At 54.1% G+C, this 12033-nt stretch overlaps 1 long non-coding RNA gene across 1 annotated transcript; it reads right to left on the bottom strand.

Annotated features, from left to right (window-relative positions):
* Window positions 1–3437: 3437 nt before the first annotated feature.
* Window positions 3438–5363, bottom strand: LOC142082349 (uncharacterized). The gene is made up of 5 exons (XR_012673686.1): window positions 5075–5363; window positions 4706–4829; window positions 4223–4286; window positions 3665–3838; window positions 3438–3560 (listed from the first exon to the last, which is right to left on the bottom strand). It is a non-coding gene; the product is annotated as an uncharacterized LOC142082349 (long non-coding RNA).
* Between the last annotated feature and the right edge of the window lie 6670 nt (window positions 5364–12033).

Below are 12033 nucleotides of genomic sequence, written 5' to 3'. Positions count from 1 at the left end.
AGAGAATTGGAAGGGCAAAAGTGAAAACACTCCACTCGTGAGGGAAAGGGGGGAAAAAAAAAAACCCCAAACAACAGAGAGAAAAACCCCAGACAGACAAGCGGTACAAACGAAAGCAAGGGCTCGCCGCCAACCGCCCGATGCCCGCCCAGCCAGCCGCAGCCCAGCAGCGGCCCCCCCGCCGACCTCCCCCCCGAGTTTTATTTCCTGACGTCATAGGGCCTGGAACACCCCCTGGGTCCGCCGGGGTCAGCTCTCCCAGCGGTGCCCCCTCCCAGGCCCTCGCGCACCCCCAGCCCGCTCGCCGGCAGGGCGGGGCGAGGAGCAGCACAGCCCCCGGCGCCGTGCAAGCGCTGCGCAGCGGGAACTCACGCAGCCCCGCGTCACCCACGCCGTTCTCAGCACAAACCCAAAACGCAGGAGGAGGGAGAGCGGGGTGGGAGTGGGGGGCGGGGGAGCGGGAGGGGGGTGTCAGAGTTTGGGCGGGGGGCAACGGGCAGGTTGGCGGGGCAGGCAGCACCCCAGGGGTCCGGGCCCCTCAAATGGCTGGTGTTTCACCCCAAAGCTTCCCCAAATCGGGGTTTTTTTTGCTTTTTTATAATATCAAAGCTGGGGTTTTTTCCTTTTCCAAAATATTCCACTTGGAGGTTTTTCAACGCTTTTTCACAACAAAACTTGGTGATTTTTGCTTTTTCGTTTTGTGCATGAAAATGGGGGTTTTTTTGCTTTCCGGCTGCCCAAATCCTGGTGGATTTGGCTTTCCCGGGAGCTCCAAGTTGGGTATTTTTCCCCCCCAAATTGCGGGTTTTCTTTTTCCCCACCCCTTGCAGGCCCCGAATTAGGGGTTTTGTGGTGTTTTTAGGCCACGGCGGCAGGTCCCGCTCTGTGTGCACGGCCCTGCAGGGGAAAGTCCCTGTTGGGGGGACCGGCCCCCAATCAGGATGGGAAAAGACGGAAAAAGAGAACAGGGAAGAGGCAGCTTTTGAAAGCGCTTTCGGATCTTCAACAGAGAGGTGTTTCGGGGGGGTGAAGAGTTTTTAAATCCTTTCTAGAAACAGGGTTTCTTTGCATTTTAAAAACCTTATCTATCATAGACGTTTACGCTTAACGTATTTACACATACCTCTCTCTATATATATTTAGTGAATGTATTTATGTTTCACTTATACCCCCCTATTTCCCACTCATTATATATAATACCTGCTCAGACTAGATATCTGTCGACTTACGTATTTTGACACTTAAATGTCTTTATAGACTTCTCTATTTACACTTACGTATATTTACACTTATCTCTTTATAGACTTAGATTTCTATTTGCACTTATAGATCATCTCTTAGATTACATATAATGCCTATTTAGGCTCTCTATGTAACACGTAGTAAGTGTAGACAGCGGTATCTATTCAGAGTTTTTTCTATTTTCAATTCCTTCACACATAAAATATATCATCCCTTTTGCATTTGGAAGTGCTTTCTTTTTTAATTTATATAGACGGGAGTTCTTTTTGTATTTTAAAACCCTATATACGTCTTCCGAATTTTTTTATGCTCTAAAATCCTTTAGATAATAGGGCAGATATAGGTTCCTATTTTGAAATCCTTGTATACATATAAAGGAATATTATTTTTCAATGTATAGAACAAGGAGAGATTTTTCTCTATTTCGAGGCGTCACAGATAGATTTACAGTTTTTAAAAATTTTTGAACCCCCCCAGGAATTATCAGGCACTTTTGGGCTGTGACCCCCTTTTTTGGGGGGGGGGGGGGGGGGACCCCCCATGACCCCCCATTCCCCACTCACCTGCTCCTCCACGGCATCATCAGCCCGCCGGTGATGTTGGGGTGCCCCAAATGACATCATCGCCCCTCCAGGCCCCCAACCCCCCCCTTTTTATTCAGCCCCCAAAAAGGCACAACATGAGGGAAACGGCCCCAACCGGCAGCTCGTTACTTTAATAATGCCGTTGGCGTATGTACGCACGCACCCCCGCCAAAAAGGGGGGCTCTGCTAGAAAGATAAAGGAGGGGCGGCCCCCCCAAACGCTTGCAGCCCCCCCTCAGCCCCCGTCCCGCAGGCTGGCAGCCGGCCCCTTACCCTCAGCACGCCCAACGACCGGCAGGCAAACCCGGGCCGGGGGTCTCTCCTGAGCACCACGGGACGCTTACAGCGCGGCATCTGAAAAACAAAAATCCCAACGGATATATTTCAGCACGTTAAAAAAAACAGCACCGAAGGCAGCAGAGGAATTCGGTCAGGACAAGGGAGAGGGTAGCAGTCGAGCTAAAGGAGGGTGCCAGGCAAACGGGTCAGCTCGAAATACAACGCGGCCTTTAAAAGCTCGAGCGATTCGAACGCTTAAAATCCGCGTGAGGACTAATTGACGCGATTCTGAACGCGTCCTTCGCAGAGAAGTAAACGCTCTCGCTGGTGTCGGAAAACGCCTCGTCCCTTCCTTACAGCACCGCTGCCGGGAGATAACCCCGTGAGGCTGCAGGACAAGGGCGCGCCGTAATCGGCATCTACGCTCACGGATCCGCCGCCACAGCTCCAGCCCTGGCGCTGCTGCTGCTGCTGCTGCTGCAGCTGCTGCTGCGCATCTCGCTCGCTTGGCCGATAAAGCTGAAAGTGAAGCGTAAAACTTTGAAGAGTAAAATGAAAAAGAAAGAACAAACCTCAGCAATTCATTTTATGCTAAAAAGGCATGCGTACGCTTACAGACGTACAACGAGAAGGCTTATACTATAAAAATATTTGATTTTCCTTTTGCGTTAATTGAAATTGCGTAGCTGTGAATTCATACCGTTAAATTATCTACCTCCAAACTACACAGCTATCGTTTGACCAGGGGTTTTGCGTGCGTCACATGACTAGGAGGGACGCCTGGCCAGCTGCGCCGAGACCGATGCTACCCAACTGCCGGGGAAACGCGCCACTGAAAGCGAGGCAGAAATAAAGGACTTCAGAGCGCTCTGCCAAAAGATCGGGAAAAAAACCCGATCAGTTGCCTCTCTTTTTAAACGTTTAGAGCAACTACCTAACTGCTTAAGCACACCTAATAAATTATACGCTACAGCTATTTGGCAGTTGCAGTTTAAACAACGCAAGTCAGTTTGGAAGTTATACAATTTTAACTTTCTTTTTAAAGTTTCGTTTACGATAGAAAAATCAGGGAGATAAGAGATCTCCCATACGGTTTTACATTTTTGGGGAGGGGTGGGGGGGGGGCAGGCGGTGGGGAATATCAAATCCCCGGTGCTGCAATACATCAGGCTACCAAAAAGGACCGGCAGGTTTGCTAACGCTGTTGGCCGTACCCGAGCGTGCGGAGGAACGCGTCTTTACGATCTCTCGACCGTTACACCCGAGAACCAAAGATCAGCCGTACGTCGACTATCGGAAGACGTGCCGCGCTTGGGTCTGTGCAAGGAAATCGACCTACCCCTTTTTTTTTTTTTTCCAGAGAGAGCGCGAAAAGTCTCCTTGCGGATGACTTCTACTGCCGAGCACGTCATCTCTGCAGATCCATTCTGAGGGGAAGTTCGTAAAAGGCGACTCCTTTGAACGAGAAAGATTTCCATTCTGGAAAATCTCTTTCCAACCAAAGTCAAAATTACGCGCTGCAGGTTAGGAAAAAGGACGCGATAGAAGCAGTAACTCACCAAAACCACATCAGGACTCTCTGTCGCTAGTTACGAGGCTGCTACCGCTTCTCGGGAAAGCCTGGAAAGCGCACCGAAGCGACACCGATTTGTCCCGTGTTGTCCACGCCTCTTCTTTGACCTTGATTGCTTTTAGCGCAGATGTTAGCATCTCAGTAAGGTGTTCGAGTGCTCCTGTAAGGCATTTTAAAAACTGACTGACTGAAAAAGCATACAGCTTTTATCGTGAAAACAAAGCCTGTTTCTCCCGAACATCCCAACTCTTACAAACGGTTCCTTTCCTCTTCTAGTCCAACATTATTTTCACAGCACCCTTTCCTAGCAAGCGCACAGAAACAGAAGACCGTGCTTGCAGGAAGAGAAAACAGACGGAGGGAAGCAAGCTTTGCAGAGGCGTACCACGCTCCAGAACAGACCTCCTTTATTTTTAGTATTTGCGTTAAAATATTTCACGTTAAAAAATCACATAGAAGGAGAGCTGCCACGTTCCTCGTGTTAACTGTAAAGTCCGTGCTACGAGCACCTTAGGAAAAACGCAGACACATGTCACAGGCCTACCTTGTACTTGCAGACCACTAGGGATCCTTTCCACCTGTCTCGTACTTTCACGGCAGTTGACGTTCTGCTGAGAGGAAAGGAAAAAAAAAAAACAAACAACGTTGAGCACAAAGCTTCCTCTTCTGTGAAGGCTACAACTGAGTGGAGGAGAAAGTATTTGGCATCGTCTTTGGTGCGGTTGTTGAGACAGGCCACTAGAGCTTCTGCATGTTTTAGACAACCGTGCCTTTTTTTTGGCTCATTGGCAGCTTTAGTTTCGCAAGAACTCACTTGCCTAGAAAGAGGAGTGACAGAGAAGGAAAAGAGAGGTCAGGCAGCAAGAGAGCTCTGCAGGCTGCCACCAGTCAACGTCGCACTCTTAAGGAAAAACAAACAACCAACCAAACAAAAAAAAAAAAAAAACAAACAAAAAAACCCCCAAAACACACAAACACAAAAAAAACCCACAAAACCCAACAACAAAACAAAACTTTGACGTTGTACCTTTCTTTCCTTTTGGAGCTCGTCCCTGTCTCAGCTGATCGTCTCGTCAGAGCACGAAGTGCAGATGATCCGTATCCCGATGACATCTGCACGCGATGAACACGTGTTCAGAAATAGTCCAGATCTGTAAGACTGGTGTCATTTTTGTGGTTCCAAGCATCCTAACTCCATTTTACTGACCAATGCGTTTGTGAGGAAACTAAGTAGCTTTTAAACGTAGCCTCTCCTTGGGGAGAAAAATGCGTTAGGGAGCGAAAAAAAGGATGATTCAGAGCTCCCAACCATGACGGAGCAGCGGGAAAACTAATGAAAGCGAAGACCAACAGCAGCAACGCGAAGCGGCATTTGGCTTTAATTCCGATCACGTACTTAAGCGGCTCGCCAAGTCTATGCCTCGATCCTATGAATGACTAGCCCTGTTTTGGAAGGACCAACTTTTTTCCTTCAAAGTCCTAGATTGAAGACTCCGCTGAACAGAATGTGGATGGAGCCACAGGACAACATGCCGTCAACACTCTAATGAAAAAAAAATCAAGTAAAAATCAAGTTGAAGTATCAGTTTCCATCGTGTCTCGTTCATTACGTTTCTAGTAGTACCTGGGTGCTCCAAAATTCACTCTCCTGACACCACGTAGTACTACAAATTACAATTACGCGTGTAAAAATAAAAGGCTATTTCCAACCTGCCCGTAAAATCAGTACGAACAAACAGAAGAGAAACACTTGACCCTAAAGAAGGTCACAGGCAGCTCTTAATTTATCGTAGGCGAAAGCTCATTCTTTTCCCTGAAAGGAAAACGCTCGTAACTACCCAGGGACCGATGCAGGAACGAGGCACGCGCGCTCTGTTCACGGCAACTGTTCATCAGCTTTTCTGCACCGGCACAAATTTGCCTTTTCCCTGGGTTTGACGCGGAGCACCTGCAGCGTCCTTGAACGCGCCAATGTTTCTCCCCGCTCCCCCGGCCCCACACGTGCCGTTACCTGAGCAGCAAGCGGCGTCAACCGCGCAGGATTTTCTTCGCGTGACGCAGAAGGTGACGCTGGGAAAAGAGGAGGCACAAAATGAACCTGTTTGTCACACCCAGCCAACGGTGAAAACCCAGGGAAGGATTCTGCCGTGCGGGGCCGGGCTGTGCACCCCCGGAGCTCCAGCCGGCCGGTTTCGCTCCCCTTTGCCGTGTACCGGGGAGACACCGCCGCCTCGTGCTGCCGCCTGCCCCCCGGGGAGAGCCGGGGGACCCCCACCTCACTTCAGCCCTCGGGAACGGGTCCGGGAGAGACCCTCCACGCAAAGAGAGCGGATCCACGCGTGGCGTGGATTTAATCCCCGAGGGAAGAGGCCGGACTCCCCGCTGGCAGAAGGACAACTCGCCTCCCTGCCGCTCGGAGCGCCTCGCCGGGGACAGCCCTGCCTGCGCCCGGCTGCTCTTCAGCCGTGCTGGGAGTGCAGTCTGGCCGACGGATGCTCCGGCAAACAGACACTGCAGCGAATCGCAGCTCCCGCTCGTTACAGCTGCTGGTAATTTTGCCTCTGGCTAAGGCATGCCCCAGACAGCAGACACCCCGTCTCGTTCCAGCTCCTGCTTGCTACGGTTCTGGCTAATTGAAGCTCCCGCTCTGCACCGTTGATTTCAGCTCCTTCTCCTTACAAGCTCCGGCTATTTACAACAGCCTGGGCTTTTGACAAGGTCGTAAACCAATCGCCGTCAAAACTCGGCTATTAGGATTAAATATCATAGTTGGACATTGTATAAGCATTAATGAGTTTGTACGACTAATTAGTTAATAACTATTCTAAGCAGTCGACAAGCAAGAGCTGGACTCGAAGAGGGCGTACGGGGTCTGAAAAGCAGAGACCACCTCTTCCCCCCAGAGACCACCGCAGACGTTGAGTTGGGCCTGGTGCGTGCCGGCCTCCCGCACTTCGGGGTCCAGCAGGACCAGACCCGACCCCTCCCCGGAGAGGGTCCACGCACCCTGCCCACCCCCTGCTTTCCCCCGCAGCCCCCAACGCCCTCCCATCCCCCCGCACAAACGGCCAAACCGGCTTCTGCTTTGGGCCCCCAAACCAGCTCACTTAGCGCCCATTTCTGAGCCCAAAACCCCAGCTGCTGCGCCTCTTCTCAAGTCCCAAAGGTGCCCCCGGGGAGGGCAAGCGCTTGCGTGATGCTTCGGGCAGAAACGGGGCTGAAAGGTCCGATCCCGGTGCCGGGGGAGCAGAGGCGAGCTGGCTGGGACCAGCTTTTGCTCCTGGAACAGCCCTGGGCTGGACCTGTCCCTCCCCTTCAAACGCTCCAGCAGTTTCGGGGGCAGAAGGGCGTTTCTAAGCCCTCTCTCCAGCAGCTCCTCCCTCGACTCGGCCCGCGAAGCCCCCAGTCTGCCTGCAGGGAGGGCTGGGCGGTCCCCGGCCCCACGGGGCGACAGTGGGGACTCGCAGGGAGGATCTGTTTGCACAAAGCGCCCCCCCCCCCCCCGCCCCGGCCCACTGCGCGGCCCCCCTAGGGCACGCAGCCCCCCCCCAACTCCCCACTCCCCAGATGCTCACAGGCCCTCCCCCGCCTGGAGCCCCCCCAGCCCCCGTCCCCGGAGCCTGCAGAACCGCCCCCCCCCCCCCCCGCCACAGCCCGGCTCCCCGGGCCCGCGGCTCCTCACACTCACGCTGCGCCGCCGCCTCGGTGCAAAGCCCGCCGCGCGCCCCGTTGAAATACCGTCCGCAACCAATCAGCGCGCGGCTCCACGGGACCGCCCGCGCGAGGCACGCCGGGAGTTGTAGTCGGCGCCCCGGGACCGCGCATGCGCACGGCGCCCCGTTGAAATGCCGTCCGCAACCAATGAGCGCGCGGCTCCACCGGACCGCCCGCGCGAGGCACACCGGGAGTTGTAGTCGGAGCTCGGGGACCGCGCATGCGCACGGCGCCCGGGGACCGCGCATGCGCACGGCGCCCGGGGACCGCGCATGCGCACGGCGCCCGGGGACCGCGCATGCGCACGGCGCCCGGGGACCGCGCATGCGCAGGGCTCGCAGCCCCTCCCCAGCGTTTGCAAGCACTTCTCAGCCCCAGGACCCCCGGAGCTCACAGCACCCGACCACACCATTTTCCAGCCCCCTGGGAGCCCCACTCTCAAGTCCCGCCAGGACCCACAGCCCCACTCCCCAGCTCTTGGGGGACCTTGATCTCGATGGTCCGGGAGTCCTCCAGGGGTACTCTCTAGGCCGGACTTTGCTCTCTATGGTCCGGCAGTCCTCCAGGGGTTCTCTCTGGTCCAGCTCCCGTCTCTATGGTCCGGCAGTCCTCCAGGGGTACTCTCTAGGCCGGACTTTGCTCTCTATGGTCCGGCAGTCCTCCAGGGGTACTCTCTAGGCCGGACTTTGCTCTCCATGGTCCGGCAGTCCTCCAGGGGTACTCTCTAGGCCGGACTTTGCTCTCCATGGTCCGGCAGTCCTCCAGGGGTACTCTCTGGTCCAGCTCCCGTCTCTATGGTCCGGCAGTCCTCCAGGGGTACTCTCTAGGCCAGCCTTTGCTCTCTATGGTCCGGCAGTCCTCCAGGGGTACTCTCTAGGCCGGACTTTGCTCTCTATGGTCCGGGGTACTCTCTAGGCCGGACTTTGCTCTCTATGGTCCGGCAGTCCTCCAGGGGTACTCTCTAGGCCGGACATTTTCCTCTATGGTGCGGCAGTCCCCCGGGTACATTCTATGCATCTAACCTCCGTCTCTATGGTCCGGAAGTCCTCCAGGCATACTCTCTGGTCTGGGAGTCCGCCATCTCTATGGTCCGGGAGTCCTCCAGCTATACTCTCTGGTCTGGACTGGTCTGGTCTCTATGGTCCGGAAGTCCTCCAGCCCCTCTCCCCAACCCCCTAGGGCTCGCAGCCCCCCCCGGCCCCACTCCCCGGCCCCCCCGGGATGCACAGCCCCACTCCTCGGCCCCCTCGGGGGTCCGCAGCCCCCCCAGTCCCCCTCCCCAGATGCTCACAGGGGGAAAGGAACGGCTCGGCCTCAAGCTCTGCGGGCTGCCTGTGGCCCCTGCAGAGCCCACGATCCTCGGCAGCCCACACGCGGGGCGAAGCTCACAGCCCGAGAAGGAGTCACGGGGGGCCGCCGCTCCTGCCACAACCCTCCTTCCCAGCCTGCTGCTGGAGCACAAGGCACTTGAAAGCAGCAGGAAAGAACAAGGAGGGCCTCGCCAGATGGCAGGAATAACGCGGGGAGCCTAAAGCGTTTAGCCAGGCAGGGCTTGCCACTCACCTTGTGCCGGGGTTGAATCCCAGCCGGCAACTCAGCACCACACAACCGCTCCCTCGCTGCCCCCTCAGCGGGAGGGGGGAGAGAATTGGAAGGGCAAAAGTGAAAACACTCCACTCGTGAGGGAAAGGGGGGAAAAAAAAAAACCCCAAACAACAGAGAGAAAAACCCCAGACAGACAAGCGGTACAAACGAAAGCAAGGGCTCGCCGCCAACCGCCCGATGCCCGCCCAGCCAGCCGCAGCCCAGCAGCGGCCCCCCCGCCGACCTCCCCCCCGAGTTTTATTTCCTGACGTCATAGGGCCTGGAACACCCCCTGGGTCCGCCGGGGTCAGCTCTCCCAGCGGTGCCCCCTCCCAGGCCCTCGCGCACCCCCAGCCCGCTCGCCGGCAGGGCGGGGCGAGGAGCAGCACAGCCCCCGGCGCCGTGCAAGCGCTGCGCAGCGGGAACTCACGCAGCCCCGCGTCACCGACGCCGTTCTCAGCACAAACCCAAAACGCAGGAGGAGGGAGAGCGGGGTGGGAGTGGGGGGCGGGGGAGCGGGAGGGGGGTGTCAGAGTTTGGGCGGGGGGCAACGGGCAGGTTGGCGGGGCAGGCAGCACCCCAGGGGTCCGGGCCCCTCAAATGGCTGGTGTTTCACCCCAAAGCTTCCCCAAATCGGGGTTTTTTTTGCTTTTTTATAATATCAAAGCTGGGGTTTTTTCCTTTTCCAAAATATTCCACTTGGAGGTTTTTCAACGCTTTTTCACAACAAAACTTGGTGATTTTTGCTTTTTCGTTTTGTGCATGAAAATGGGGGTTTTTTTGCTTTCCGGCTGCCCAAATCCTGGTGGATTTGGCTTTCCCGGGAGCTCCAAGTTGGGTATTTTTCCCCCCCAAATTGCGGGTTTTCTTTTTCCCCACCCCTTGCAGGCCCCGAATTAGGGGTTTTGTGGTGTTTTTAGGCCACGGCGGCAGGTCCCGCTCTGTGTGCACGGCCCTGCAGGGGAAAGTCCCTGTTGGGGGGACCGGCCCCCAATCAGGATGGGAAAAGACGGAAAAAGAGAACAGGGAAGAGGCAGCTTTTGAAAGCGCTTTCGGATCTTCAACAGAGAGGTGTTTCGGGGGGGTGAAGAGTTTTTAAATCCTTTCTAGAAACAGGGTTTCTTTGCATTTTAAAAACCTTATCTATCATAGACGTTTACGCTTAACGTATTTACACATACCTCTCTCTCTATATATTTAGTGAATGTATTTATGTTTCACTTATACCCCCCTATTTCCCACTCATTATATATAATACCTGCTCAGACTAGATATCTGTCGACTTACGTATTTTGACACTTAAATGTCTTTATAGACTTCTCTATTTACACTTACGTATATTTACACTTATCTCTTTATAGACTTAGATTTCTATTTGCACTTATAGATCATCTCTTAGATTACATATAATGCCTATTTAGGCTCTCTATGTAACACGTAGTAAGTGTAGACAGCGGTATCTATTCAGAGTTTTTTCTATTTTCAATTCCTTCACACATAAAATATATCATCCCTTTTGCATTTGGAAGTGCTTTCTTTTTTAATTTATATAGACGGGAGTTCTTTTTGTATTTTAAAACCCTATATACGTCTTCCGAATTTTTTTATGCTCTAAAATCCTTTAGATAATAGGGCAGATATAGGTTCCTATTTTGAAATCCTTGTATACATATAAAGGAATATTATTTTTCAATGTATAGAACAAGGAGAGATTTTTCTCTATTTCGAGGCGTCACAGATAGATTTACAGTTTTTAAAAATTTTTGAACCCCCCCAGGAATTATCAGGCACTTTTGGGCTGTGACCCCCTTTTTTGGGCGGGGGGGGGGGGACCCCCCATGACCCCCCATTCCCCACTCACCTGCTCCTCCACGGCATCATCAGCCCGCCGGTGATGTTGGGGTGCCCCAAATGACATCATCGCCCCTCCAGGCCCCCAACCCCCCCCTTTTTATTCAGCCCCCAAAAAGGCACAACATGAGGGAAACGGCCCCAACCGGCAGCTCGTTACTTTAATAATGCCGTTGGCGTATGTACGCACGCACCCCCGCCAAAAAGGGGGGCTCTGCTAGAAAGATAAAGGAGGGGCGGCCCCCCCAAACGCTTGCAGCCCCCCCTCAGCCCCCGTCCCGCAGGCTGGCAGCCGGCCCCTTACCCTCAGCACGCCCAACGACCGGCAGGCAAACCCGGGCCGGGGGTCTCTCCTGAGCACCACGGGACGCTTACAGCGCGGCATCTGAAAAACAAAAATCCCAACGGATATATTTCAGCACGTTAAAAAAAACAGCACCGAAGGCAGCAGAGGAATTCGGTCAGGACAAGGGAGAGGGTAGCAGTCGAGCTAAAGGAGGGTGCCAGGCAAACGGGTCAGCTCGAAATACAACGCGGCCTTTAAAAGCTCGAGCGATCCGAACGCTTAAAATCCGCGTGAGGACTAATTGACGCGATTCTGAACGCGTCCTTCGCAGAGAAGTAAACGCTCTCGCTGGTGTCGGAAAACGCCTCGTCCCTTCCTTACAGCACCGCTGCCGGGAGATAACCCCGTGAGGCTGCAGGACAAGGGCGCGCCGTAATCGGCATCTACGCTCACGGATCCGCCGCCACAGCTCCAGCCCTGGCGCTGCTGCTGCTGCTGCTGCTGCAGCTGCTGCTGCGCATCTCGCTCGCTTGGCCGATAAAGCTGAAAGTGAAGCGTAAAACTTTGAAGAGTAAAATGAAAAAGAAAGAACAAACCTCAGCAATTCATTTTATGCTAAAAAGGCATGCGTACGCTTACAGACGTACAACGAGAAGGCTTATACTATAAAAATATTTGATTTTCCTTTTGCGTTAATTGAAATTGCGTAGCTGTGAATTCATACCGTTAAATTATCTACCTCCAAACTACACAGCTATCGTTTGACCAGGGGTTTTGCGTGCGTCACATGACTAGGAGGGACGCCTGGCCAGCTGCGCCGAGACCGATGCTACCCAACTGCCGGGGAAACGCGCCACTGAAAGCGAGGCAGAAATAAAGGACTTCAGAGCGCTCTGCCAAAAGATCGGGAAAAAAACCCG

The sequence above is a fragment of the Calonectris borealis genome, chromosome 4, assembly GCF_964195595.1.
Source record: "Calonectris borealis chromosome 4, bCalBor7.hap1.2, whole genome shotgun sequence".
Taxonomy (NCBI): domain Eukaryota; kingdom Metazoa; phylum Chordata; class Aves; order Procellariiformes; family Procellariidae; genus Calonectris; species Calonectris borealis.
The sequence above is the reverse complement of the archived record's forward strand: the minus strand, read 5'-3'. Positions and strand labels throughout refer to the sequence as shown.